The sequence below is a fragment of the Cataglyphis hispanica genome, chromosome 3 (genome assembly GCF_021464435.1).
Source record: "Cataglyphis hispanica isolate Lineage 1 chromosome 3, ULB_Chis1_1.0, whole genome shotgun sequence".
Taxonomy (NCBI): Eukaryota; Metazoa; Arthropoda; class Insecta; order Hymenoptera; family Formicidae; genus Cataglyphis; species Cataglyphis hispanica.
Window position 1 is genome coordinate 8,439,842 of NC_065956.1, and position 27,908 is coordinate 8,467,749.

At 36.4% G+C, this 27,908-nt stretch overlaps 1 protein-coding gene across 1 annotated transcript in view; it reads left to right on the plus strand.

Moving 5' to 3' along the window:
- The window catches only part of LOC126848246 (uncharacterized), a 362,696-nt gene that overhangs the window by 67,500 nt on the left and 267,288 nt on the right, over window positions 1-27,908 (plus strand). The window lies entirely within an intron of this gene.

Sequence of the window (27,908 nt, forward strand, 5' to 3'; positions counted from 1 at the left end):
ACTTGATTCTTATTTTTAAACTATTCTCGGCTGTGCAAGCGATGATAATACATATTTTAAATACAAGATTATTAAAAATATATTTTAAATACAAAATTATTAAAAATAATAATTTAAACCGTTTTGCGTTTAAATAAAATATTATATAAAAATCGATTTTTTGTAAAATATATAAATAAGGATACATATGTATATGATTTTTTAATTGAAATAATATAATTAAAATTATTAGATAAAATAATAATTCCCCAAAAATATAAAAACATTTTATTTGAAAGAGAAATAAAATAATATTACTTCAATAATGCTATTGAAGCAACTGGAAGTTATCATATAATGCAGGTATATTCCAAAAGAAAATGATTCAATATTACGATTTATAGTTTATATTCCGCCAAGCATCTTAGATTTCTTCGTTTTTTATTTTCTTCTAAGTTCAGTTTTAATGACGATGACTTGCCAGAAATATCCAAGCGCATTGGTGTTGTCAAACTATGAACCGCATGCTAATTTACGTAATACTAATTAGTTTCGGGAAGGCGTTAACGTACAGCCCTTGTTTTTTTCTTCAAGAAATTCTTTGGCTAACAAACCTTAATTTGTCGGATCATTAGCTGCGGCGCGCGCGTTTCGGATACATTAAATTCTCAATATCGCTTGATACTAAATTTATTTCAGGAAGTAATAGACTTCTTTTGCATCTTTTCTTTGTTTCTAATTGCGCTTTCTCGTGCGATAAACTTCGCAATCAATAACATAAGTATTTAAAATCCTATCAATCATTATTAATATTTACATTGTTTTTAATGTACCTCGACATTTATGAAATATTTATCAGTCCCTGGTCCTTCGATCTCACGATTTATTAATAAATCTCGCTTAGTGGACTTCGATACGGACTCGTGATACTTATTAATCCGCCCGCCATTATTACGGGCGCGTCCTCTTCTCTCGTGCAAGTACGCCCGTATAGTGATTATTATTATCCTATCGACCCTCGTTCGAGCTAATGGTCTGCGCTGTAAATTACACGAGCCAGCACTTAGGTTATCACCGATAAAAGTACATTATTCTTTACATTAACCTTAATCGAATATCTCCCGCGATTTATTAGACTGGCATTTCCGCTACGCTCGCGTAAACCATGTTTTTTTGTTATTTATCGAAGAGCACGAAGATCATTACCTCATTCAGTATCTTGTTTATATCGCGTCAATCATAATTTGCATACAATTGCAAAAAGAATCTGACAATAAGAAAGCGACTTGCATGAATCTATTTTTTCAAATCTCAAAACAATTTTTTTGTATTATTATACAGTATTATTAGTGATATGTATAAAAGATTTTTTTCTTAAACATAATAACATTGTTTTCTTATCATAATAAAATGTTATATAATATATTTCTTTGATAAAATGTTACGTTTGTTAAAGTGAACAGTGTACAACTACGTGTTATTATTGAGAAGAAAATATTTATTACCTTTGCTGCATTTTTTTTCTATACATTAAACACAAATATTAGTTTTGAGCTGATCGATGCAACTCAATTTACCTCGATATCTAGCGACTGCAGGCTATTAGTATTTAATTATGTCGCACGCGCGTTCCTAATGACGTATAGAGATGCTTTCCTTAAATTTACATAATTATTATATATCACAGTTGACACTATATAATATCACAAATATTATATATATTTTTTTCTCGTGCATCTCTCGAGTAACACAATTGCTCAGCCTGATGAATTCTCTCTCCGACTTATTATATCCGCCAAGATACTTCATTATTTCCTTTAGATTTTATTGCTATCGAGTTCCATTCATTCTAATGACAGAATAAGATGCTATCATCGATCGAATCGAATCGATAAGAGCGCGATTGGATTGGCAGCGATTGAATCGGGATAATCGCTCGACGCCTTCGCAGCAGTTTTTCAGCCGCGTTTTCCGCTGCGTCATCATGCCGCATTTGGGATTAATTGCGTTGTTGCGGCAGCGCAGAGAAAGCAACATGGGAGGATCAGTTTCACCCGGCTCGACCGATGAAATAGAGGCGGAAAGGCGAGCGAATCGGTCGCTCGGAAGGGTTGCGGAACGGTTTGGTGCAGCAGCAGCAGCAGCGGCGAGCTGATCTGATTATGTTAATGCATAACGGACTCTCCCGATTGATAATTGCATCGGGGATCGCGAATGCGCAGAGAACTCGGATAGCATTCGTCGGCCCCGACTCTCACGAGTGATTATCTATGCGAAATGCTCGGCTCGTTAATTGCTTCGACGCTCGCCCACCTGCGGCTTTTTTTCTACGGAAAAAAACAGCGTGCGATCACGAGATGCAGCGGATATATTTCTTTTTGACGTAGGTATAATGGTATTTAAAATAAAAAGATAAACATATTTATGATAAAATTATTTCTGTGTTCTAAATTAGATAAATGTAGTGTGTATAAATAAATGTGATTATATAATGGAAATTAATATATAGAAATTGTTATATATCTGTAAATTAAATATCTACAAAAAACGTTAAATTATTTCAACGCTAATTTACTTTAATAGCGACAGAGATATCTTAATGATTCAAGAATTAGGGAGATATCCATGTGAAACTTTTATTGGAGAGATTGACTTCAAATTAATCGAAAATAAAAGAGGCGATAGTAGGTTTGCGGTACTCGGCACGTGAGACTCTATCGCGCGAGAAATTGCACAAATTGAAAGCAATTCGAGCATTTAATTGATTATCGCCAGGAGAAACGCGGCGTAAAATTCATTGGCATTTTTTATGGCATCGTCCGGATAGTATTTAAATGACGGCCTTTAGCAGGGCGTGAACGAAAATTATGGGACACCTCGTATAATAAGCCGGAAGAGCGCAAATAGCAGGCCGTAATTCGGCGCGGTGGCATACGGCGCATTATCGCGGGTGTCGTGAAAATTACAGTAATCGTCGCTAATTCGGCTGTTTAATTAGACAACGGTAGGGGAAATAAGCGATAAAATTGCGCGCTCATACATGCGCCGTTTACGCCATTATAATACGCGCATCCGGCAATGTGTTCGCTCGAATTTTGCCTTAAAATTACATACATACATACATATATATATATATATATATATATATATTACGTAATTATTTTTTTTTGCCAAAAATTGTTCTCGCGAGTTTATTCAAAACATGTGAAATATATCCGACATTCATTAATCATTACAATGACTTCAAATCTCATGCCCGAGGTAGTTCCCAACGCATTCCATTATACTTGCTCAAAATTAAAAAAAAAAATGGAATAATTTGTCACACATTTGCCGCATATTTGCCATTCCATCTATGCCAGTTTCTATTTGTTTCAAGAATTTGACAAAAAAGATTCACTCACGACACGTGAATAAATCGCGAAAAGTGCACTCGATTATAAATTTACATGATGCGCGATAATTTAATATTACATACATCTTCAACGCGTGTATTTATATGTATTTCCAACATCGCGTGCAATATTCACTTTAGATGGGAAGGAAACAGCGGGGCAATAACTGGAGTTAATTAAATTTCATATATCTGATTCGTGTACGGCAAATTTACATCTGTGGATACATTATTGGAAAATATATTATTAGTAATACAACAAAAAATATTGTATTAAATATGCTATAAAGCTGTGAGAGATGTATTTCTCATTCGTATTTTTTCATCGTAATTTTTATGTTATGTTATTTATATGATAATGATTAATAAAGAAATAACTAACATTAAACACTGAAGAACTAACATTAAAGATATTGTAAAAAATGCATACAATTTGTCTTCATGACTTATCAAAAATATAATTAGAAAAGAAAAAATTAATACTATATACTTATATATATTAAATGTTGACAAACTGATCATTGATCAGTTTGTCAACATTTGACAAATGATCTGATAAATGATTAATTTGGCCTAATAAATAGTAACATTAATTGACCACTGATAAATAGATAATTATCAATTATTGAGATAGCATTAAATAAAAAAATTCAATAAATAAAAGATAAAATTAGAATTTATTTATTTATTTATTTATAAAAAAAATGCTTTTAATGTAAAATTATCTATATGTGTACACATTGTAGCAAATGAAATAAAAATATAAAAATCAAGTTACATATTTATTAATCGTTTCTTCACAAAAAGAAAATATATTATTTTTTTTTTTTAAGAGTCGTAGCCGGAATATGTGATTTAAATTGCTCTAAAATTCCAAATCAAAAAATACATTTTCATTTATATTTACTATCCTTCTATCATTTATATTTACTATCCTTCTATCATCAAATCCATTAATAAAATGATAGGCACGTTTAATAAAAAGACATAAGAAGTAAATAAAGTATGTTTTCTCTCTCTATCGATTAACAAGTTTTATTCTCTCTTTTATTTATACATTATACAAAACCAATTTTTTTGTAAAAAAATTTTTTTTTTAAATGCTTTTCTTTTTAACTATATCATATTACATGCACACAGGCATTCATGGTATTCGAATCTCTAGTTTTTCACAAATTTGCTCGTTTTTCGGCACGTAATAACTGTTTCCACAAAATACGTGGAAGGGCTCCCATCCAAGGACGATAACCGCTGTGAAAACGCGGGGAAAAACGGTCGTTTCGTACATACGCGTGCGAGCACGTGCAACCACCAACCGCGAAAACCGCTCTGTTTTTTTCCAATCCCGGGTTTGACTCGCACATTAATTCGCCCTCCGTACACAATTCTTTTACCGTTACGCCAGGGCCCGCCGTCGATTCCGAATGCAAAACCAGCGCGAATCGAAGCAATCAGCAGGCGGCGATGTTTACGTAGTTAGATTCGACAATTGTTGCGCATTGTTGTGGTGCGTTCTTTCTGTCGTATTTTTTCTCTTTATTTTATGCCTCTCTCTTTCTCTAGCTTATATACAGCGTGCGTATAGAACGTATCAAAAGTCGCGCGATAATTTTGACTCTCTTGATCAATTTATTGCTTGAATTAATGTATTCTCAAATATTAACTTAAATTATTATTAAATTTTATTTTTGTGATACAGAGAAATGCTGAAAATTAAAATCTTGTTTCAGTAAAATCTAATTCAAATCAACTGAAATCAAATTTTATTGATATGAAATCAAATAAAATTTTATTATGTAAAATCTCTTGAAGTTAAATCCGCGCAAAAAGTTTTTTGCTTTTATTAACGTTTACAATTTTATAAGCTAAATTATAATGAAATTTGTATGATGTAATAATTATAATGAAAATTATAATGAAACATTATACATCTTTCTGGAGATTTATTGTCTACAACCTGTTTTTGATATATCCTGTACATTTGAGTTTTTATATTTTTTTTTTTTGTCGTCTGCTCGCTAGACTGTGTTGAATCCGTTGTTGTGAACTGTTTAGTCGAATCAATCTCTCATCCGCACGCAAGCTCTCATCCCGCTCGTCGCTCTGTACGTGGGAGGAAATAATTAAAAGTTAGTGTTTGCTAAACGAAATCGGTTGCCCATCAGTGGCAACAAGCGGATTCAATTATAAACCCTGACTCGTTTCTGTGAAGCCATGGCAATTTTTTCTCCTCTAGTTCGGCTCGCACAATCAATGACAAGAATGTTAACCGATGTTCGAGGACGAAGGACTATCGGAAGGATAGGAGAAAAGGAAGGAATCTTTCGTGCAAAAGGTTATATCTAATCTGCTCACCCTGTTTGTTCGACTTTCCTTAATTTAAAATCTACGTGACGACGGCAACTCTTCAAGCTACTCGATCTGTCTTGAAGAAAAAGACTCTTTTCTTCAGGACTCTAAATTTTGGATTGCATGATTTCCGACGATCGTCCGAGCCGAACCGAGAACCGATCTTCGTTAGGCGAAGATTATCGGAAAAATTTTTCCCGGCCTGCACAGCTTCGTCCGGCGAGAATCGAGACTCAAGAGTTTAATCTCTGCCTAGAATCGAGTAGATCTTTAATCTTTACCCTGACGAAAAAAGAAACGCGAATTCCCATCGTCATAGACGTCGTCAGTGAGATTAAAAGCCACGGCGACGAGACTTGGTCTCCGCTTTCTTAGCTGCGGGTCAATATTCGCGGATCACTTCGTTATCGGAGATAATGACTATTTTCTTTTTTTACTTCCCGCCGCGATCATATTTCCAATTAGAGCGAGAATTAACTTTTAATCCGCGCAAAACGATCCGCGCCAGAAAAACCTCTTTGCTTGATAGTTTTTTATTGATTGCGTCGCGATATCAAACGAGGATAAAATTCTCATTAATCTGGAATTATCAACTTCACAAGATGATGGAGAGTTAAAGGAAGCTGAGTATCGCAGGTGTTGACTGTAAATGAAACTTTATACGATAAAAAGAAATCTATTAATGAATGTTAGTTTTCGCTGAACAAAAATTCTGATGAAGCTTTAATTACGAACTGTTATAATATTGAATATATATACATATATTATATAAAATATATCTAAAGATTGAACTTTTAAATTAAATTTTTTGCAATTTTTTGTTTACAAATTTCCGTTCAGATAAAAAACAAATCGCGCAAATAAAACAAAACTTTTAGTTCTGTCTCGGTAAAAATTAGATTCGCCAAAAAAAAGAGTCAGAATAACACGCGTGAGCGAGGAAGGGCAAAAAAATATATAGATGTTGGACAAAACATGGCGCGTGCCGTCGATCTATCACCGATCCGTCGCAAAATCTGGAAATCCTGCCGGATGAGGGTAGCGCCGAGGGATCAAAGGACACGTTCAATTATCGGCTGTCACAAAGTACTTGAGAGTAATGGTGCGAGTGCAAGTGAGCTTCTCTTCTTGCCTTTACTGCACTCGACTTCGACCTGGATCACCAGGATTTTCGTTCTTTCTCGTCGCCCGACAATGACAACGAACGAGAGCGAGCCGCGACTGAGATCGCTAAAAAATGGCAAGTTTGTCACGTTAATACCGATCTAATTTAGCGCCGTGTAACATTGATTTAGCGTGATTGAGAATGAGAAATATTATTGATAATGTTGCTTCTACAATCTTTTCAATGTAATCAATTTAATGACTTTTGTATGAAAAAATCTCTATTTTAATACAGAAGATATAAATGCTTTGCGTGTAAAATGTTTGATCTATTTAATATATTAAATTTATAATTGTATCCCAAACTGGTTAATTTATAAATGTATATAAATATTTATTTATACAATTTATACACATAGTTGAAAGAAGATATTTAAAAATTGCATTTGCTTTTTTTGTACAAAGTCCGAATGTAATTGTCGCTTGTTAGCGAGGTTGTGCGTATAGTCGCGAGAATGTCTACCACAATATTGGATTACACAATAACATTATACTTTCAAAAGGGACCGCATGCAAAATTCATTGACACAACCCGTGCCCGTTGACGAGTGACTCGATTATTCAATTTTCGCCGAGCACTTTTTCGCCGAGTCGCCGAGGGGCCGAATGAATCGTCGATTGCAGTTTAAAACCATTTGCATTCGCCTGTGGCCCCTGAACGGCCCGTAAATACCAAATATGTTGCATTTGTTGCTTACAAAATTCACTGAATGGGCATTCAGAAAATGCATCCCAGCGTCCCGCACGCACTGGCGCGCACACTTTCGATCAATAGGAACGATGATGAGCTGCATAATGACTCTAAAACGCCTGATAAATCGCTCTATTATTGATAATACAACTGGGAAAATAAAATCTCCCTCGACAACCGACAATTTTTCCCCATATCGTAAACGAGCAGCGAATTTCATACGTTAATAGAATAATGAAACGAGAGAGAAATTGCGCCGGACATTTATCGGTCTTAAATTTATCAGATTTATAGGTGCTGATTGTGAGTTTTTTATTTGTGTCTAAATAATTGGAAAAATTATTTTGATAGAGAGTAACATATATGTGTATTTGTATACACATTTTACAATTAATTACTCAGTTATTACTAAAATTATATATGCAGCGTAGAAAGTTACCTATTTAAACGTTGAAATTTATCAGTGATGTAACGAACGCTTTTAATTTGCTGTGAACGTAACAACTCGATCGTCGTGAATCACATGTGATTTCTCGTGAGATCGAAATAAGCTTCAATTTCTCTCTCTCTCTCTCTCTCTCTCTCTTTTTTTTTCTCTCGTTAAGAAGCTTTATATCGGTTCAAGATTTAAACGCCGGTACGTGATGGCGTCAAAGGGCTTACATGGCGCGAGATGGAGATGGAACAAAGGCTTTTCCTGGCACGTGTGCAACGTGCGCGAGATCCTATCGTTATGCAACCGACTCCGAAACGCGTAGGTAGGTAGGTAACGGAGGTAGGTAAGAGATGGTATTCTCGGGCTTGGAGACAGGCCACGAAACGGCCGAGGTAACGAGAGCCATAGATCAGGCTCAATTCCACCGCGCTCTTTCTTTCGGGGTTCCCATCGAAGCGTCGCAGAATTATAGACTTTCGAGACGGAGAGAGAATAGTCGAAAAGCCCGTGAGTCTGTCCTTCCAACATCCAGCTCTTCTCTCGGCTCCGCGAGAGAGCCGTCGTTTCGTCGAAAGAGCGTCGTCTCTTCGGGCGCTATTATTGCCATCGCTCGTTGAATCCGCGTCGATTTATACCGCGGGATTCTACAGCCCCCTCCTGTAAGCCTGGCGTAATTCTTTTGTCGATCGTTATTTTGCGAGACATTCAACTGCGACGTGATATTAAGTTATTTAACGCTGAATTTTATTAAAGAGATTTGATGAATCAAGCTTGGATTTTAACAAGATCTTAAGCAAGGCCGCATTGAAAAATTATTATCAGATTTTTGAAGAACCATACGCTTTAGGAGGATGTAGAGCATAGGCAATCTTCACGGCTCGTCGTTAATCGTCATTGTTTCATTAACGGCCAAGTGAAAGAGTCCTATCATTTTATCTTTCTCTTTTTTTATTCTCATTCGCTCTCACGACGCCCTCTTTTCCCCAACAGCTACCGTAAAATCGTGAAAGAGACGTTTCCAATCTCGGTCTTCAAAGAGTCCGATAAACTCCAGTTATTTTCCTCTGCTTCAATCGCGCGGCCCTCTCGAGAGTGCCCTCCTTCTCCTTGCCGGCAACCTCGTTTATTTCCTCGAAATCGCCGGACACCGATTCTTTCCTGATTGTTTATCGAGGGCGAATGCCGCGCGATAAAAAGAAACTACGCTATTTCCGCGTAGTAATCCTTCTTTATCGTTTGTCACTCGTCGAATTGCATCTTATTTCTTATTTTACCGTGATTGTATCAAGTAAATGTACCTTGTCTTACTTTACTTTAAAAATAATATTTAATTTTGTATTTATATATAAAAAGAAAATTTAATTTTAATTGTAAAAAAAATAGAATGAAGTAATTTCTTAGAAATAGAATTTTTGTTCCTTAAGTGGATGGCAGCTCCTTCCTTTCGTGAATTTTACGTGTTTTGGAGAGCGAGAACAGAGTTTGGCGATGCCACTTAATTTTAGTGCTGAACGACGAAATGGCGGCCTGTGATCTCGACGAGACATATATTTTCGAGTCGACGGGACGCGTCGACTGCGCGGCAAGCGAACCACGACGCCACGCGTCCACGCCGGAATCACTCGGCACGTCGTTCGGATGCCATCGAGACGCAAGAAATTCGTCGCAAATCTCCTCTCCCGATCCCTTAACGAGCCGCGTGGAACGCGTTCGATATCAGCAGCTTATATTTGCATCATAAAACGCGTTTTTTTTTTATATAACTCAGTCTTTTCGCTTAAAACTTTTTCATGCATGAGAGCTTGTTTTATATTTGTATTATGTAAATATTCTCTTAAAAAGTTTTTATTGCCTATGTTAAAGAACATATTTTAAATTGTAATTTAAATTATAAATATTGATCTTTAAAAAGCTATGAAGACAAATTAAACTCTCTGATGAAGTCTTATAAGAGAGACAGAGAGAGAGAGAGAGAGAGAGAGAGAGAGAAAGAGAGATTGTTTAATTACAGTTAAAAAAATCATGATTTAAATATTATCACAATATGTTTCAAATCTTTATAATTTTATAAAAATAACTTACACACATAAAGAATTAGAATATTTTTTTAGTAAATAAAAATTTGCAAAACTAGTAAATTTATCAAAATAACAAAAAGTAGAGTTTTTTCAATTATAATTAAGCTCTCGTTAAAAAAAAAATTATTACCGCGAGAGACACGTGAAACCTTCGGGAATTTCGAGAATGGGGGCTTATCGTTTATTTACGGAGGCTGACTCGTTTAGTGCGATTGCATGCGTTCGCGAAATGAGGGACCCGCACGAGCGGAGTATTTAGTGGGATGTTTCTTTTGCGCGAATGCAATTCGCGCGTTTTGGATATGCGTCAGCACCTCGGAATGTAAATACGCGTTATCAGAACACATTGGTAGACAAAACGTTGCGTGGAACAACGTACAAAGCGAGCTAATCACCTCTAATATGTGGCTATGGAGAAACTATCTTTCATCGATATGCAAGGAAAAAAATTAGATTTAAAAACGACAATATACAAACGCGTAAATGCGAGAGAGATTTGTATATAATTTGTGTCAGTAGAAATGTAACACGATATTTTTCAACTATACATTAGCGATGTAATTTATGATGGCATGGAACATCGCTTTTATGGATTATTTTTTTTTTATTTTTGGATTGTTACGTATTACATTTCTTACAATCTTCTTTTAGATAATAATTTCTGTTTTTATTAATATCGGCCTAAGAGATTATATATTTATATAAAATTTTGATTTTTGTATTAATGTGAACTTTTATATAATTTTTTTCAAGAGAACTTTATAATCGACAACTTCTTTCTCGATAATTATATAATATTATATACTATCTTTTATATAACATATTTTTCTTATTCTGATACTCAATGGAACATATATAAGATATCATTATTTTTCACGGATAAATAAAAGCGCACTATTGTGCCGAGGAAAGAAATGTTAAAATGAACTCTTCACGTTACGATAACAAGCGGAATTATAAACAGGTATACGATAAGGTAAACGATAAAACAAGTAGCTTCTCGAGAGTACACAAGGACTTTATTTATCGGAGGTTGTATCGCAAGAAATATAAGATCTCATCGTGCGCATCCATGATCAGAGTATCAATTTCTCGGTTATACTCAACCATAATTTGCGATCTATTAAAAGGACGGGAGTCCTGAATCTGGTTTCGCGCTTCGTTGACAGAATAGTTAAGAGAATGTTTGTTTCGTCTGAGAATGAAGCTCCAAGCTATTTATGATAAAATATAATGTCAAACTTTACGAAATATAAAATCAAACTTGGTAATAAGTTAATAAGTCCATTGTAAATTTTTATATACTAAAAGAAACTTTTTAATATTTTATATTAATTATTTTTACGTAAATTATAAACATGTTAAGGATATATGTGGATCTCATAATTCAATAACTATAACCAACCTTATTTCTTTTAAGAATTTATTTTTTTTTTAAATTTAATTTATTTTCTATTTATATCAGTTTATTTGTTCTAAAGGTCATATTTTTTATCTAATTTAAATTATAATTAAAGATATGTGTTTTTTACTGTAGATATAGTCTCTTTTTAAGAGACTATATAATATAAATATAAAACAACATTTACGTAATACAAATACAAAACAAGTTCTCATTAAATTACATGCAAGAACGCGCCTGCGAATTTCGGCTGGCTAATTCAGGAACGGCTTGTATATACGCTATATAGAAATTTTACTATCCAACAGCGAGAATAATTGCCACTCCATGCGAGGAAAGAAGGGCAGAAGTGTTAATCTTTCTGAATAAGCAAAGGGAGAATGTCGAGAATGCGGGTCGCGTTAACAAGCGGCGCGAAGTTCACGACGAAACAATCCCCGGCGACTGCGGTGTGCGACTTATTTATCGAAAGACTCCCGCGAGGATCCAGCGGGGCGTGCCACCATTCAATCAATCTCTCCGGCCGTTGTCTTTGATCTGCTAAAATAGCTACCGTGCGTTCGCGCACTGTCGTCAGCTGGGGATTTAACGTGGTTCGTGCGAAGTCGAGGAGGATCCGGCCGATTAAATCCGAGCCGGAAAAAGGAGAAATAGAATAAAAAAAAAAAGAGATAAAAGGAAAGTAGCGTAGAAGAGATAGAGAATTATAATAAAATGGAAAGGACTTGTCCGCTTGCTCTACAAAGACTCGTACAAGATTTACAAAATTGTATAAAAATGGAAATGTTGTAAAAAATGAAACACTTATATTATTTTGTAATATAAGAAATATATGTGATATAAGATAAAAAATAATAATATTGTTTTAAAATAAATAATAAGAATAAAGTACGAAAAATAATGAATGGTAATAAACGGCATTTAAAGAGATGGAAGGCTGAGTGAAGAGGAAACTGCAGAATAAAGATTGACGAGCGTCCATCCGGTTATTAAAGACAAACTTCGATATTTCCGTAATTATTTAGACTGCATTGTCTATTTCCGCATGACATTTCACTTGATTTCTCTTTAATCGCTATTTATTGTTTTTTTTTTTTTTTCAAGGACAATGGATAAATTGTAAAAAACAAATAGCATTAATGAGACAAACGAGCAATTGTGTATCTTAATTTTGGTTTTTGGCGACTTTATTATTTAGATTTATTTTCAAACTTAATTCATTAATTATTATACAATTATAACTATAATTAATGTTATATAATTAAATTACTATTGTAAGTTTGTCTAAACTATTACTCTTATTATCTTAATAGTATAATACATTTTCTTCAAATTAATTCCTTTAATATCTTGAAAGAAGAAGAAAGAGAGAAAAATGTTTTCTATTCTATAAATGCTGAATATTAATTTAATTTGGAATTTAATAATCGCAAAACTTATTTTATATATTAAAAAATTCAGCATTACAAGAGAGAAAGACAGAGAGAGAGGGAGTTAATACACTTTCTTTTTTTCTAATGTTATTTTTCCCTTCTATTCAACAAGTACGCGAATTTAATCTTTGTTTATCCTTTCTGGCGTCACTTTTTTACAATCTCAAAAACTAATTTGAAGACGCCGCTCGGATCGCTCAATTAAAATCCAATTTTTTCCTTGCAAAAAGATCGCTTCCAGCTGTTACCCGAATCTTTCTACTGGCTCGTCGAATGCAACACGCCTCGTCAGGATATATACAAAGCCATAGAAGAAATACCGGCGTGGAGGAGGCGGGCCAGGACAAAGCCTGTACAGACAGACAACAACCGCGAAGACGAAAAAGAAGAGACGGAAGGAGGCAGACGGGAGATGCGTTGCGTCGTTCGTTCTGACGGACTTAGGTCGATGCAATTTTCGCGAGGATCCATTAAGACGCTGGGCGCAATTAGTGGATGCCTTAACAAGGCCATTGTCGCGGCTAGGGTTCCTGCCTTCTTTCTTTCCTCTCAACTGCCTCTCTCTCTCTCTCTCTCTCTCTCTCTCGCGCGCGCGCGCGCGCGCGCCACAATTTTACTTGCGAATTTAATTTGCCTTTTTCCTATCTCGTCCCCCTGAAACGGCCCGTCAAAGGGGTGGCTTCCAGGCAACCAGGCCTGGAGGGTTATCGGCCTCGAGCCGCATCGGGTTTCATTAAGAGCGTTGTGGGCGCGGGGGTGGCTCGTTACGCCAGGTCTGCGAGGGGACGAGAAGGGTGTGTGTCCCTCCAGTCGGTCCAAACAATCTCTGTTAGACAGAGGCTGGACCTGATGCTCTACCGTTGGCAAGCAGTAATTTTCCCTGTTTACCTCATTGTTAATGCGCACGTGCAGAGCGCAACATTGTCTTGCTCTATTTGCGCATTTGCTGCTGGCGATCCATAACAATTGCAATATGTCAATCTAATAGATTATTATGACTATATGACAGAATTAATAATATAGCTTACATCAAGAAAAAAACAGTTAAGAAAAGAAATAATTATTTATTCTAACTTTATCATTTAATTTAAATTTTTTTTCAAGCTTGTAACATGGTATTTTGAAAATCAGAATTGTATTTATATCATAGAAATTGCAGAGAATGGTTATACTATTTCCTGGGTATGAAAAAATTTTTTTATTAAACTCTGTAATATTGAGATATTATTAATGCAATAATATTATATCGATTAAAATATTAATTGAGATATTATTAGTCTGATAAAAGAAGTATTATAATTGCATCAATTTTATTCTGCAAAACATTTTTTATTCCATTAGCCAATCTTTAAAATAATCCATTCTCTTTTATTTAACTGTAATTTCTGCAAAATCAATTTTCAACAGTTGCGAATTGTTTCTATTGGAGGCACCGAGGTACTGATCTGTATAATAACGATTTAAGTACTCGAATTGTTAAAGAGAGAGACAAAGAGAGTTAAACTCGAACGTTCGTAATATATACGAATAAAAAATAAACGTATGCGTATTCCAATCGGAGTCGATTAATCGGCGCGATTAATGACACACGATTATCGCGAAATTCAGCAAGTGTGTCGCGCGCACACTAATTGCAAGCCAGGCACGAAATTTCGTCAAACCTGGTTATTATAAGTGCATTAATTTGGAAAAAATATATATATATGTATAGAAACGAGACGCGCGTTGTTGCGCGAACAAACTAGGCCAGGCCACGTGCGCAAGTGCGCCACTTGATTAATTCAATTAAAACGCGTGCTCTCGCTCGCTCGATCGCGCCGCGCACGGTGCCGGCGCGGCCGGCACTTCGCGCGAATAATTAATCTTAACACGAAATTACTACCGGCGAGAAGAGGCCGCGCCGGTGATTGTACGGATGAAGTGCCGCCGGTGGGGTCATAATTATGCGTTTCTGGTCGTTTTGCGTCTCGCCCCAACGAGAACGGACTGCTCGCAAACGAATTAAACCTAGTACATCGGCCCTCTCATCGAAAAGGAAAAAAAAGGTATCCCGAGTGTTTTACAAAGAGAGAAAGAGAGAGAGCGTTGTTATTCGAACAATTTATCCCGGCCGACGGGATGCGAAACGAGATACGAAGCGACGAAAGCACACAATGCTTCGTAATTAAAAAAAAAAGAATTTTTATTCTTGTTGCAAAATAAAAAAAAAAAACTCAGATTTAACATTGTCTTCATTCTCGTGTGAAGTACTTCTCGTGTATTTAAAAATTAAAATTAAATTCATTTATTTATTATTTATTAAATATCGTTTATGCGATAGCGGGATCTAGGAAAATGGGTGTCCGCGAAATTCACGTTGCGAATGCGGCGAATTTAATTATAGCCGACGATGTGCGCGGCTCACTTTTTCTGTGAGAACTCGCTTGCTATTAATCTCGCGATGCACGGAGAGAGCGGCACCAAATTTATTAATCGCGACAGGAGAGGAAGCGCTCTTATATAAGCGCCCGACGTTGTTAGTTAGCGCGCGAAAAATGCGGTCGAACAATAAATCAGATTTACGAGCGCGCGAGTTCATTCGCGCGCATACTCGTTCCGGAATTATTATCCGCGCTATCGCGATCCAGCCGTCAGATAAAAACGGGAGCGCTAATTATTTCGAGCTGCGTCCGCGATCGTGTACTCCCTTTATTCGCCGCACGTGACTTATTGATGTAAAATGTAATGACTCTTATTGATGTAATACGGCTTGCTCGCTTTGTTTGCGTGCGCTCTTAGTTCGAATGCGGCAATGTCAAAATCCTTTTTCTTTTTCCATAGAATGAGAAATCCACGGAATTAACTCAGCTCGGTGAATATTTCACGGCGATGAAGAGTAGTGATCAACAGTTGGCCCACGTACTTTTGAATAGTAAACGGCAATTTTTTTTTACGGCCTACTTTGCCATTGTAGCGAATTTGTTATGACGAATAGAGATGAGAATTCGGATTTTTGCTCGTTTGAATTGAAAACGAAATAGTCCATAAAACGGCAAAATAAAGCACATATTTGTTTTGCGCGAAGCATAACGGAATGTATATTAAAGATACAAATCATCAGGATGATTACGCTTAGTGAAATGTATTCTCGTTAAGCGATTGCTCTGTTTATTGCGACTGCAATTACGAGGATCGAGGGGACTGTTTCTTCAGCTGCTGTGTTTGCCTGGGCAAAACGACGAGAGAACTCGCAGGCAGTTGAAAGATTCATTTCGATGCCATTTTTTTCCCGCTTTTCTTCTTTTCTTCTTGTTTACGAAACATATGGGGAATGCATTACGCAAGCTAAAAAGGCGCATCTTTGACTTGCTCTTTAGCGAGAATATAAAGCATACTTGTTAGTAGAATGCACTATAATGCAGAGAAACATAATGAGAAAGCTACTCTTTGATTAATCGCAAGTATACTTTGTTTTAAAAAGTAATTAAAATCCCGAAAATTAGACCGTGTGATGAAAAGTATTTTTGTGTTTATTTTGTCTTTATTTGCTAAGAAAAAATTAATTCCCTATTAGTGCAAGAATCAATATTTGACAGTCAGCATGTGGGGGTACATGTTCCCCTACAAAGTTCATATGAGAACCGAATGTTCTCTTATGAGTCAGACCGAGTCTGCCTCGTGCCGACGGGAGCTGACCGCGCCCGTTAATGGATTTGACAAGATTGAATTATAGACCGTACCGTCCGTCCGTCCGTCCGTCGTTGGCGGTGCGGGGCCCGAAGGGTCCTATATACCGCCGGCCCATTCGAAAATAATGAACCGAGGGGGAGGGGATCTATAGATCGAGTGAACACACACGACCGCTGCCGATAATTGCACTGCGCGTCAGAAATTTCGTGTCGATTTATCGCTCAGTCGCGGAAAAACTGAATTTGACAACAAAGAGAGAGAGAGAGAGAGAGAGAGAGAGAGAAGGAAGGGACATGAGGTGTCGATAATGGAACAGTGAGGTTTATTGCTAGCGACTTTCTCAATGAGGGTAGTGCTCAGAATCCATCCAGTTTTCGGAGAAATGACCGTTCTGTCAATTATCAATTTAATTGAATGTTTGCCGCGACAGATTTATCGCAATTTATTCTTTTTTGGTCTAAATAAATGTTTTTAATCAATTTTTTGTTTTATTTAAATTTGTTTTATTGAGTACTTAAATATAAAACTGAATTTTTTTACATAGGAATAAATTTAATAAAGATATTTATTTTAATGTATATCTGGAAATAATTGTTTTCATTAACTGTATTGTTTTAATTAATTGTATGAAATTTTTTTTAATAAGTAATATTATATAATTATTATAAAAACGTATTCTCTCTTCTTGAATAATGTATGTATATTGTCAATAATGGGAAATTGTTGTATTTTTGTTTCAGGTAAGAATTACATCTAATATAGATTGCAATTCATCAATCCTTGTTCTTCATCGGACCATTATATACGTATGTCATGACTTAAATTAATATCATTATTATAGAGTCGGGTATGCTATAAAAATCTAAAAAAATTCAAATGCATGTCACAATAAGATTAAGAATATTTTTTAAGTAAAGCATGTAAATATAAATGTTATACAAATTTCGCAAACAAAAAATCTAAAAAGCGCAATTATCGTCGATTGTTTTTCTAAATATAAAGTAACACAATCGTGTAAAATAACGGAGAACTCGGGACAGCTCCGAGAAAATTAAAGCCTTTCTTACAATTACAAACGCTGTGACTAATTTCTCAGGCGAATTAGGACAGCCGGCATTTCCTTAAGAGAATGAGATCCGAAGAGAGACGTTCAGTGGTAGTATTTCAGTTACTTTCATTAGACCCACGACGGGAAGAAGAGAAAAAAAAGTAGGAAAAGACTGAGATCTGATGGGATAGGACTTTGACCTCAATTGGCCTTAAATAATTTGCCTAAAAGATTTTCTCGGTGTTTTCTTTGATGCTTTTGGCATAAAAGTATGCTCTTTTTCACTTGAATAAAAAATATTAAAAGTTTCAAAAGAATATGAATGAAATGAGTTCGCAATTTGCAAGATTTACTATTACTATTTACTATCAACTATTAATTCAAATTACAAATGTACTTTTTCTATATCTGTCTCTTGTAATTAATTTTGTTGTTAAAAAATAATAACGCTCCTCAGCAATTCTCAGAAAAGTTTATAATCGATTCAGTAATTATTTGAATAATCTGAGTATTACATTTGGCAACCGAGGCTTTTTTTTTAGAAAAACACCACGTCAAGATTAATTATCGAGAACTTTTGGTTTTCACAAAATAAATATTAGGGTTGAACTCTGAAAGCCTTTCTCTCCAAACTGCTCTCACCCCCTGGATTCGACATCCATAATTTGCTTGTTTTCACTTTACCCTTTATTCTCTAGAGACGTAAGTTTCGTGCCGCGTTAAAACCGGTCGTACACACGGGGCAGCGTAAAAATTGCTGCAAAACATAAAAGTAAAATGAGGATAGAGAGAGAGAGAGAGAGAGAGAGAGAGAGAGAGCGGAAAGAGGATAAGAAAGCGAAGGGAGCAAGCTGGAAAACTTTACTTTCCCATTTCCCGACGGTAACCGAAAACGCACGGATGCGCTCGAGCGAACGATCGAACTTATGAGATCCTTACGAGGTCCCGCACGCGATAATAATGCCCCTAAATTGGGAAACCGGCCGTCTGCGCGCCATGCGCGCTCCAGTGTCCGAAAGTTCTGTCTTTTATTATCCCACTAAGATTACATGTTCTCTCGCGCGAAGTTACCAACTTAATCGTAAAGGGAGTATGTACTTACTCCGGCCGAAAGGTAGATTCCACTCGACTTATGTAACTGCAGTTACGGATCCATTCGGCTTTGTCTGCAGCATTTTGACGCATACTTCAAAGATGCTACGAAGATCAGGACTCCGTTCTCATCATTAGTCTATTAGTGAGGAGTAAAATAAAACTATATCATTTTCCAACAATAAAAATTGCTAGAATAAAATTTTAAATTATGCGATAACAAGAGCTATGTGATAATGAAAGAATCAAAAAATTATTAAATACATTAAAAATTAATAAAATTAATAAATACATATTATTGTAGAGTTCTATTTAATTATTGTTAAACGGAACAAAGTGTTTTTGAGAAGAATAAGATATTTAATCCAACATCAAAATTCGATTTATTATTCATTCAAATATTTCAATTGTATCGCAAAATAAAGTGAGTTATATATTACAAAAAAATTCACCCCTATATTCTTTATTTAAAAGCGCCGAAGAAATAACAATGCACATGAAATAATAAGACATGAGATCGTAATTGAATCGACCCTTTGAGCAGGATAGCCGTTTGCGGTCACGTGTATCGCCGTAAGGTGGCTTATTATTGCTTGATTGCGCCTTGCTTACAGAAGTTTGTAATATTTCGTAAGCAAGCAAAGGGTTGCGGCGAGATTGAATGGCAAACGCATTGCCGCAACCGAAATGATTGCACGTATCCTCTGTGCATCCGCTCTTGCGTAATGCGAGATTTGGCTAAATCTCGAGTATTGGAGAATTTCAGCTTACTTCGAATCTCTAAATATCATTTACTTTATACCAACTAGTGGAATAAGCAAACAAACTTTGCTTAATTTTGCAGCGCGATGGAAATATCATCAAATCAGTTCCTTAGAGTTAAATTAATATACGTTTGAATAAGTTTATTATCGCGATTTTTAATATGTATAAATTTATTATAGTAAAAATTTAATATTATAACAGAATCTTTGCGTCCTGATGCAGATAAAATCTAGAGAGAAAAAACTATAAATTAAAAATTGTGCTTTTAATTGAAGCATTTTTCTTAAGATTATCTTAATTGCTTATATATAAAACATAAATAACTAAATATATATATAGCAATAATATAAAAAGAAATCTATTTGTGGTCCGCGCCAATCTTTATCCGGCGAGAAGGAAATTTCAACTGAAAGGCTTGAAACCACTCGGCCGGGTGGTGGAGCCGGCAAAATTTTCCCTCTCGCAACGTTTGCCAAACGTACATTTCCGTTTATCGGCCATGCACGTTTCCCATTTCGCGTACGGTAAACAGCTCTAAATCGGAATCACCTATCGCGCGCGATATCGAGACGCGATATAGGGAGTGGCGGGCTAACCGGCTAGAGCGCGGTTGCTTGAGATGGTTCCGTCTTTCAGCGATCACAAAGTTATGCCTTATGCGAGGGTTACTAGAGCAATTCTCAATGGTTGCCCGACTGGTTGGCAATCGGTGAAAGGACCTCGCGGATTCCATTCCCGGAGAACTTTCCTGCGCTATATCGAACCGGCGAGAATCCATTCACTATTGCTTCCGCATGAAAGAGAGAGAGAGAGAGAGAGAGAGAGAGAGAGAGAGAGAGAAAGAAATAGAGAGAGTGAGTAAGTCTTGGAGAAGATTCCTTTTTCCGTCTGACAGCGCCGAGTCGATATATCGAGGGCGAGGTATATCGCACTTTGACAATGCATTTCCACAATGTGTCAGGAAAATCCGCACATGCCGAGTGTCGAGATATGGAATATGCGAATGTAGGAAGAAGCTGCGAAGATACTCGATTCGTTGTGCTTGCGCGGATAACGTTTGCAGATATCGCGAAATAAAAATTCTGACGAATAAATTCCACGTTGTGTTTTATCCGCGTGCGTGCGATACGCAATTGCCCTATCTTTTAATAAGGTAAAAAAATGAAATGAAAGAAGGATTTATCAGGATTTTTAATTCTAAACTTTTCAATCACAAATGAAACGACCCTTTGCATATTCTTTTTCTGTAATTAAAACTTTTAAATTTGCAAATATATCAAAATATATTTTCTCGATAGATGAAATGGAGTACGGTGACTTTGATATTACTTCTGATAAGAGAATCTAACGCTCCACTCTCCTACGAACAAGGCGCGTAAGTGAAAAAAGAGCGCTTACTAAGGCAAGTTAGGAGAGAATCTCGGGTAACAAGTAACAGAAGCTAATCGTCACGGGAATCATTACCGTTTCTCCGTTTTATGGACAACGACCAGCGAGAATTTGAGGTCACATGGCACCTGCTTGGGCCATAGAACCTGAAATCCCACACACTTCCCATTCGCAAGCTAAAGTCCTCAACCATTGCAATTAATCTTTTAATCAGAATTATTTTTAGATTTATGTATGTAAAAAATTGCACCTTTTTTTATGTAAAATCACAGAATTATACAGAAATAACATATTATTTTGTCAATCAATCATAATTATAATAAAAAGTTTCAATTAATTTTAATTATTTAAATAATATAGTAATAAAATAACAAAAATACTTTGACATATTAACATAAAAATTATAATTATATTCCTGTAATAATTCTATATATTCTATATATTATTTTATAAAAAAACTTGAGAAATAGATATTCTAATTTTTATTTTATACAAAAAATAAGGATGATAAAAAACTTATATAAAACTCTATCATATGAATAAAGACATCTCTAAATAAAATAATCAATTCTTTACATGTAAAAATTGTTATCATTTTTGACATTCTTTACAATATTGCATGTAATTTTTTTTAGTCATATTATTATATTATAAAAATGTCTTATATACAATAGTTATTAGTGTTAAGAATCTAACATTTACAATGCTATTAAATTTTAAGAATATTGAGTTCTTTTTCTACATATTGAGATGTGTCTGTAAAATATCTTTCAATGTTGTACAGAAATTAAAAATTAAAAATATATTAATGGCAATCAAATGCTTAACAAAAGCATTATTCCCAAGTTTGCAAACCCATACTAGAAAAAATTTCTTTCATCCATTCATCACAAATGTTTTTGCGCGTGTTAGACGCAGTGTCATCGACAAAAGTCCGCGGTCGAGTCGCTAACTACGCGGACGCTACCGCGGAAAACGTTGGTTTATGCGTGTAAACATGCAGGCGCGGGCGTGCATAGGTCCCGGTTGAGTCGTAAGGTGTATCTCCATACACGAGGATAACCGGAGGAGTGAAGGAGTTGGCTGTTTCATTCGGTCGTTGCGGTTAGGGGAAACACGGGTACTGTTCATCGAGCCGCGCTCGGCGGCGACCCGCTTCCGTCTATTGTCCTTCTCTGCCTCTCTCTTTTCTCGTCTCTATCTTTCTCCCTTTCGGCATCCTAGTCCCTTTTGTACAAGAGAACCGTACTTTGACGTGAATTAAATACCTCCGAGATACTTGCGTGCCGACTCTGCGCTAGCGACTCTTTCATCGCTCTCTTTTTCCTCGCCTCCTTCTCTTTCTCTCTCACTCACTCTCATTTCCGTCGTCGACGTGAAATAATTATGACGCTCGTTTCGCAGTCCACAGGACAAACGGAATCTCGATGTAACTGCGATGAAACGCAGTTAACCTCTGGTATCATAACCCGATTACTCCCTTTCGCCTCTACTATACAAAATGTACTAGAATTCTTGAGTAGAATTCTTCTCTTCGAGTAGTAACGCGTGTTTATATAACGTATATTACCCTCGCGAAAACTTGATCTTTAATTTTCAATATTAACTCTATATGAAGGAATAAATTATCACGGTGCAGTTCCCCAAAGATGTAAGTTTCAATCTAACAGTGAGATAAATGATTTATATTGCCATATCATCTGTTATATCTTATTATGCGAGCAATGGAAATTATGTATTTGACATTACAAAGAAAAAGAAGAACGTCTATAATAATTTTATCATTTGATTTTTTTAGATAATAAAAAAATCAAATATCATAGATTCTTCCTCTTATAAATCATTCTTTATATTTGTGTCTCTTTCCCTTTATTTGAAAACAAATTTGATCAGGAATATTCACATCGCGAGATGCGAGATATGATTCTATTCCAGTTTCTTTTCGTATTCATCGTGAATAGTTTATTTCCTTGTTTTGCGACACTCTGTAGATCGGTCTGGTGTTCGCGCTCGAATCTGTAGTTTTTGTGGCAGCTCGCGCGAGCGCTTGTCGTAAAGCTCGTCATAAATGTATCGTGAAAAGTGGAAACGAAAATAGTTTTGACACATCGTTAACCGTCGACTGAGCGCGCACACGCCGCGTAAAAGCCCCGTCTCTGCGTATCCCGACTTATAAGAAGCGTCCTGGCCAGTCGCCAGGTCCATTCGCCGATGTGGCTGCCTGCCGCTACATTTATGTTTGAGTAATATCCGCTATTCGCGAGGGGATCAGAGACGACTATCGCGCACTTCTTTGAAATAAAGGACACGCTTTCAAAATGCTCGATCGATGTTTAATTCTTGCATTTAGGCAAAAAAAAGAAACCACTTTATTATTCTAACAAAAAAGTAAATAAATTAGATATATAAGATAAAGTACATAGCCAAATGTATTTTTTTTTTTCTCAAACAACTTCCTTCGTTTAGATCACGGAACAGAATTCGGTAATATTCTCTTAAAGTTTACCGGAGAAAAATTTGCCGAGCGTGCCGGGTAAAGGAATCGGACCCTTAAGCCAAATCGAAGGAGCCAGCTCGAGCGTGAACGAAGAAGTTCCGGGTTCTGCCTTCGGGTTCGAAGTCCTTTTTCCCCCATCTCCCGCGAGCTTCCGCTCGAACGGCGAATAGGACGGCTTGTTACACTGATTTACTTACAGGACCAGTGCTTGGTTCGTTACCTGTCCCCGAGATTCTGTGATATTATAAGGAAGTCGACGCGCGCGCGTGTACGTGAGATATAGATAGATAGATGTACGGCTGATTCGCCGCGGGGCCGGAATTTCGTAGCCGGATATATCCGCGGCGCTTCCGGAAAACCTGTGAGAGAATGAACTTACCGGCAAATTGAAACGTCAAATTCATTTCGCTCCGGACTTGTTATCGCTGAATATTCCTGGGAACGAATATGGGTTTCCAGCGAAACTCTAGATCCTCGAGATCGGCTTTTTTTCGGTTCGGATGAGGCGCGCGCTATTTTTCCGGCGTCGTTATATTTAATTTTCTATTTAATTCTGAACTGTGTGTGATGTGAGAGAAAGAGAGAGTAAAGTTTTCACTTTATGTGAAGTAAAGTGCTTTAGGAAAAGTATCAGAAAAATATTTATTTTCATTATGATGATGCGTTATGAAAGAAGAATTTAGATATATTTTCAAGTTGTATTTTTGAAATTTTATTTTAAAATATGTTATCATATTATCAATATTATCAGTTTAGTCCCACAAATGTGTAAGAGCTTGAATATAATATACTTTTCTCACAATAAATAACAATATTTAAATATAAAAAATATTTATTATATATCTCTATTTTAATACAAAATACAAAACATTTATAAATTATATTTTCAAAACGCCGATCTTCCATTCGTCTGAAAATCAGCAAGCCGGTAGCACTCGATGGTCCTCGCGATGCGTCTTTGAGGCTGACCGAACGGTCCATTAGCTCCTGGCTCGCTTGCAAGGTAAGAGAACGAGTTGCGTTCTAGAGAGGCAACGGTCGCAACTATTGTGGCTCGTCGCGGAAGCGATACCGCCGCCGAATGGGCGGCGGCGGTGTAAAATGTGCGCCCATAACTATCCAGCTCGGTATATCCTTCGGCAACGTTATCTATCCCCGCGGTTAAGCCAGACGCAGACGTAACGGCGTTCCTTGGCCGGTCCCGGGCTCGATCTAATCCGCAAATCCCGGGACACGTCCCCCGATCCATTGCGCCGGATATCCCTCGCGCCTCCCCGGTGAAAGAGCCGCCGCCGGCAGCTTGCGGTGAAAGCACGGCCGGATCCTCTATCCCTTCGTTATTGATACAACCTTGACTCTTCCTCGGATAGCAGGGGTAGAGAAGGGCAGTTCCATGGCTGACGTCGGCCTCGCGACGATAACGATGCGACGTCTCGCATCGTCGAGTTAGAAGATCCGAGGCCCTTTCAATCGCACCTCTTTGTGTCCCCTTTTTCTCTGCAAGAGCGGGAATAGACGTTTGTCTCATTTCAAGCGCGCGAGAAACGGTCTTACAAAGAACGCATTTGAGATAACAAACTGGTGAAAAATAATGCAGACTTTAAAAAAATGCACTTGTTTTGCCGAGAGATTGGTTACTAAAATATATAAAAGACAAGCATATATGCCATTAAATTTCTTAGAAACAAAACATTAATCAAGCGTGCTATATGCATGATTGTAAATTCTTTTTAAATTTATTAAAAAATTTTAATAAGTTTAAAAATAATAATAATAAAATTAAACATAATAATAATAATAATAATAAACATAATAATAAGTTTAAACAAATTCAATGTAATAGAAATCAAATTAAAAAGATTGACACACTATCAAATTATATTTACTCTGTACGAAATGCGTACTTTCTAAGATCCGCAATATATATCTGCCACTTCAAGCGTTTATCACAGTGACAGCCGCGAGCTTCTTCGTAAAGGATTACGAAGGTTAAACGCTGCCGCGTGTGCGGCATGTATACGCGCGCGAAATTAAGAAACTTTTAATTACCCTCGGTCCTTCCCTACCCCCTTCGCCCCTGCGTCTGAGACACCGTGTAATCTTCTCCCTTCCGTTCCCGCGTAACGCACGATTTACAGACTTCGATTAATGCGCGCGTAGAAACGCGTAGACGTCGCGCTTACGTCCTCCTTGAGGAGGAACTCCCGCGGATCCTTATCTCTCGGGCGTGAGAATTACGCGAAAGTTGCCGGCGCGAGACGCGTTCGACCAAATAACTTTTGATCTCGAAGGCGGGATACGAGGCGTGTAGGTACTTACAACATGCCGGAACGAGTTTGGAGCGGGCGAGCGAGCGAGCAAACGGACAAACTTCGCGAAATTCGATGCTATCGGCTGCTGCTCGTCGATGAGATTAATCGATAGTAACGCCGTAAAGAGAGCAACGTCGCGGTTATTAGCTCGGCAAGTCGGCTTAATGGCATACCTAGCTTCAGTACCCAACTCTCTCGCAACTATAAAGCACATTCCGCTCTCCATTCTCTCTCTCTCTCTCTCTCTCTCTCTGTTGTCCTTTCCTCCTCTTCGTCTCCTTTATTGTCCTCCTCTCGTAGAACTGGTGCATTTGCAATTCTGATAAAGCAAGTGCGCTCATAGAACGCCAATGTTAAGCAGTATCTACATCGGTCAATATTGTTGCACGGTATTGTAAATTCAACAACGTGCATTTAATATGCTTGGTGCTTCAATTTTCTACACGTCAAATTAAGTTTTCTCTACATATTTATCTAACGCTTGACCGGATTATTATGTATAATATAATTTTAATATATTTGAGACATTATTTTTTCCTCGAATATAATACTCTATATAAAATCTAACAATTATTTCTTTTTAAAATTTTTCTCTTGCCATACAGAAACTTGATTATACACACACACAAAACACACACACATATATATATATACAAAAATATAAACAATCTTTTCGGATAAAATAGAATAATACGTATATTATAAATAAATATCTTTCCGTTAGCAGCAATAAAATTAACAAACGCTAGTGTTTATTGTAGAAAATTATTTGCACGCTCGAGGAATGAAGTGCGAGAAATTAAAGTTACAGAAAGGAAGAGAAAGAAAAAGAGAGAGAGAGAGAGAGAGAGAGAAATTAAAGAGAGTCTTCAGACACTACATCGGATGAGACGTAATATACGGAATAACCAGAATCTCTCGATTAAAAATGCTCCCCCGAGACTGTATGGGACGTGGAGTGAGAAGGATCTGTAAATTAATATTCTACTGAACTCAAACAAGCGCTCAGGAATTCTCCTTGGACGTACTAAGGAACTCACTGCGGCCGCCTCGAGAGTCTCATTAAGAGATTTCGGCCAAGCCAAGATGGGCTGCGGTTATTGCAGTTTCCGGCATTAATTAGTATTCGTGACAGACGATAGGCTTCGCAAGAATCACTTGTTTTGTTAACATAGCCGTTAGCCTTCCTTCCCCGATTTGCTCCAAGAATATTTAATACTACAGCAAAGAAAACAGGTTTCTTCTTTTCACATCTCTTTTCGTTAACTATAATCGTATTGTTAGTTTACATTATCAAAATTATTATTATCCAAATTTAATTTTTCAAAATTTTTAAAAATATCCTGATATTAAATATTTATGTTATATAGTTGATACTTTCATGTAATTTTATATATATGTATATTTGTATATATGTAATATAAAATATTTTATATCATAAATTTCTCTCTCTCTCTCTTTCTCCCTCTTTCTTTCTGCATATAAAAGAGAAAAATTAAATATTATAGTTAAGTATTATATTTAAAGAATTAAATTTATAAGGATAAAACGAGTGATATATTTTTCTATTTAAAAAATTATATACAATAAATTAAATTTTCAATAAAAAGTGCAAATTGTATATAAATTATTTTCAAAATTACAATAAAAATTAGATATAAAAAATAATGCATTGATGATACGCAACAATCGACCAAAATATTGGAAACCGAAAATGTGATAAATAAGATAATAATTAAACTTCAAAAACTTTGATTAAAAAAGAAGAAACTATTATTTATCTCTCTTCAAAATTTTAAGTATTCATCAATCAGGACACATTTTTTTAGTAACACCACTCATTTCGTAAATGAGTACCGTAATTTTCACGTGCGACGCATTGAGATTCGTCGAAGGACGAGGACCCTCCAAGATCCTCCGAGCATGAAAGGCGCAAAAAGGGAAGCGCGCCCTGTACTTAGTACAGCGCCGCAGTCTAATCAGTCGACAGTGAATCGATGGGTTTAATTAAGGAAACGTCTTACAGCTCGGTTGCAAAGCCCAAACGCGCACACACGTATGTGTGTGCGTATATGCATAGATGCATGCGGCCACCAAACCCTTTGCATGTGCATACAGTTTCGGCGCTTGTATGTATGTACACATATAATGAACGTGGCGCTTATTCCGGATGCTTCGCTAAACATTTAAGCACCTATCGACTTCCAACC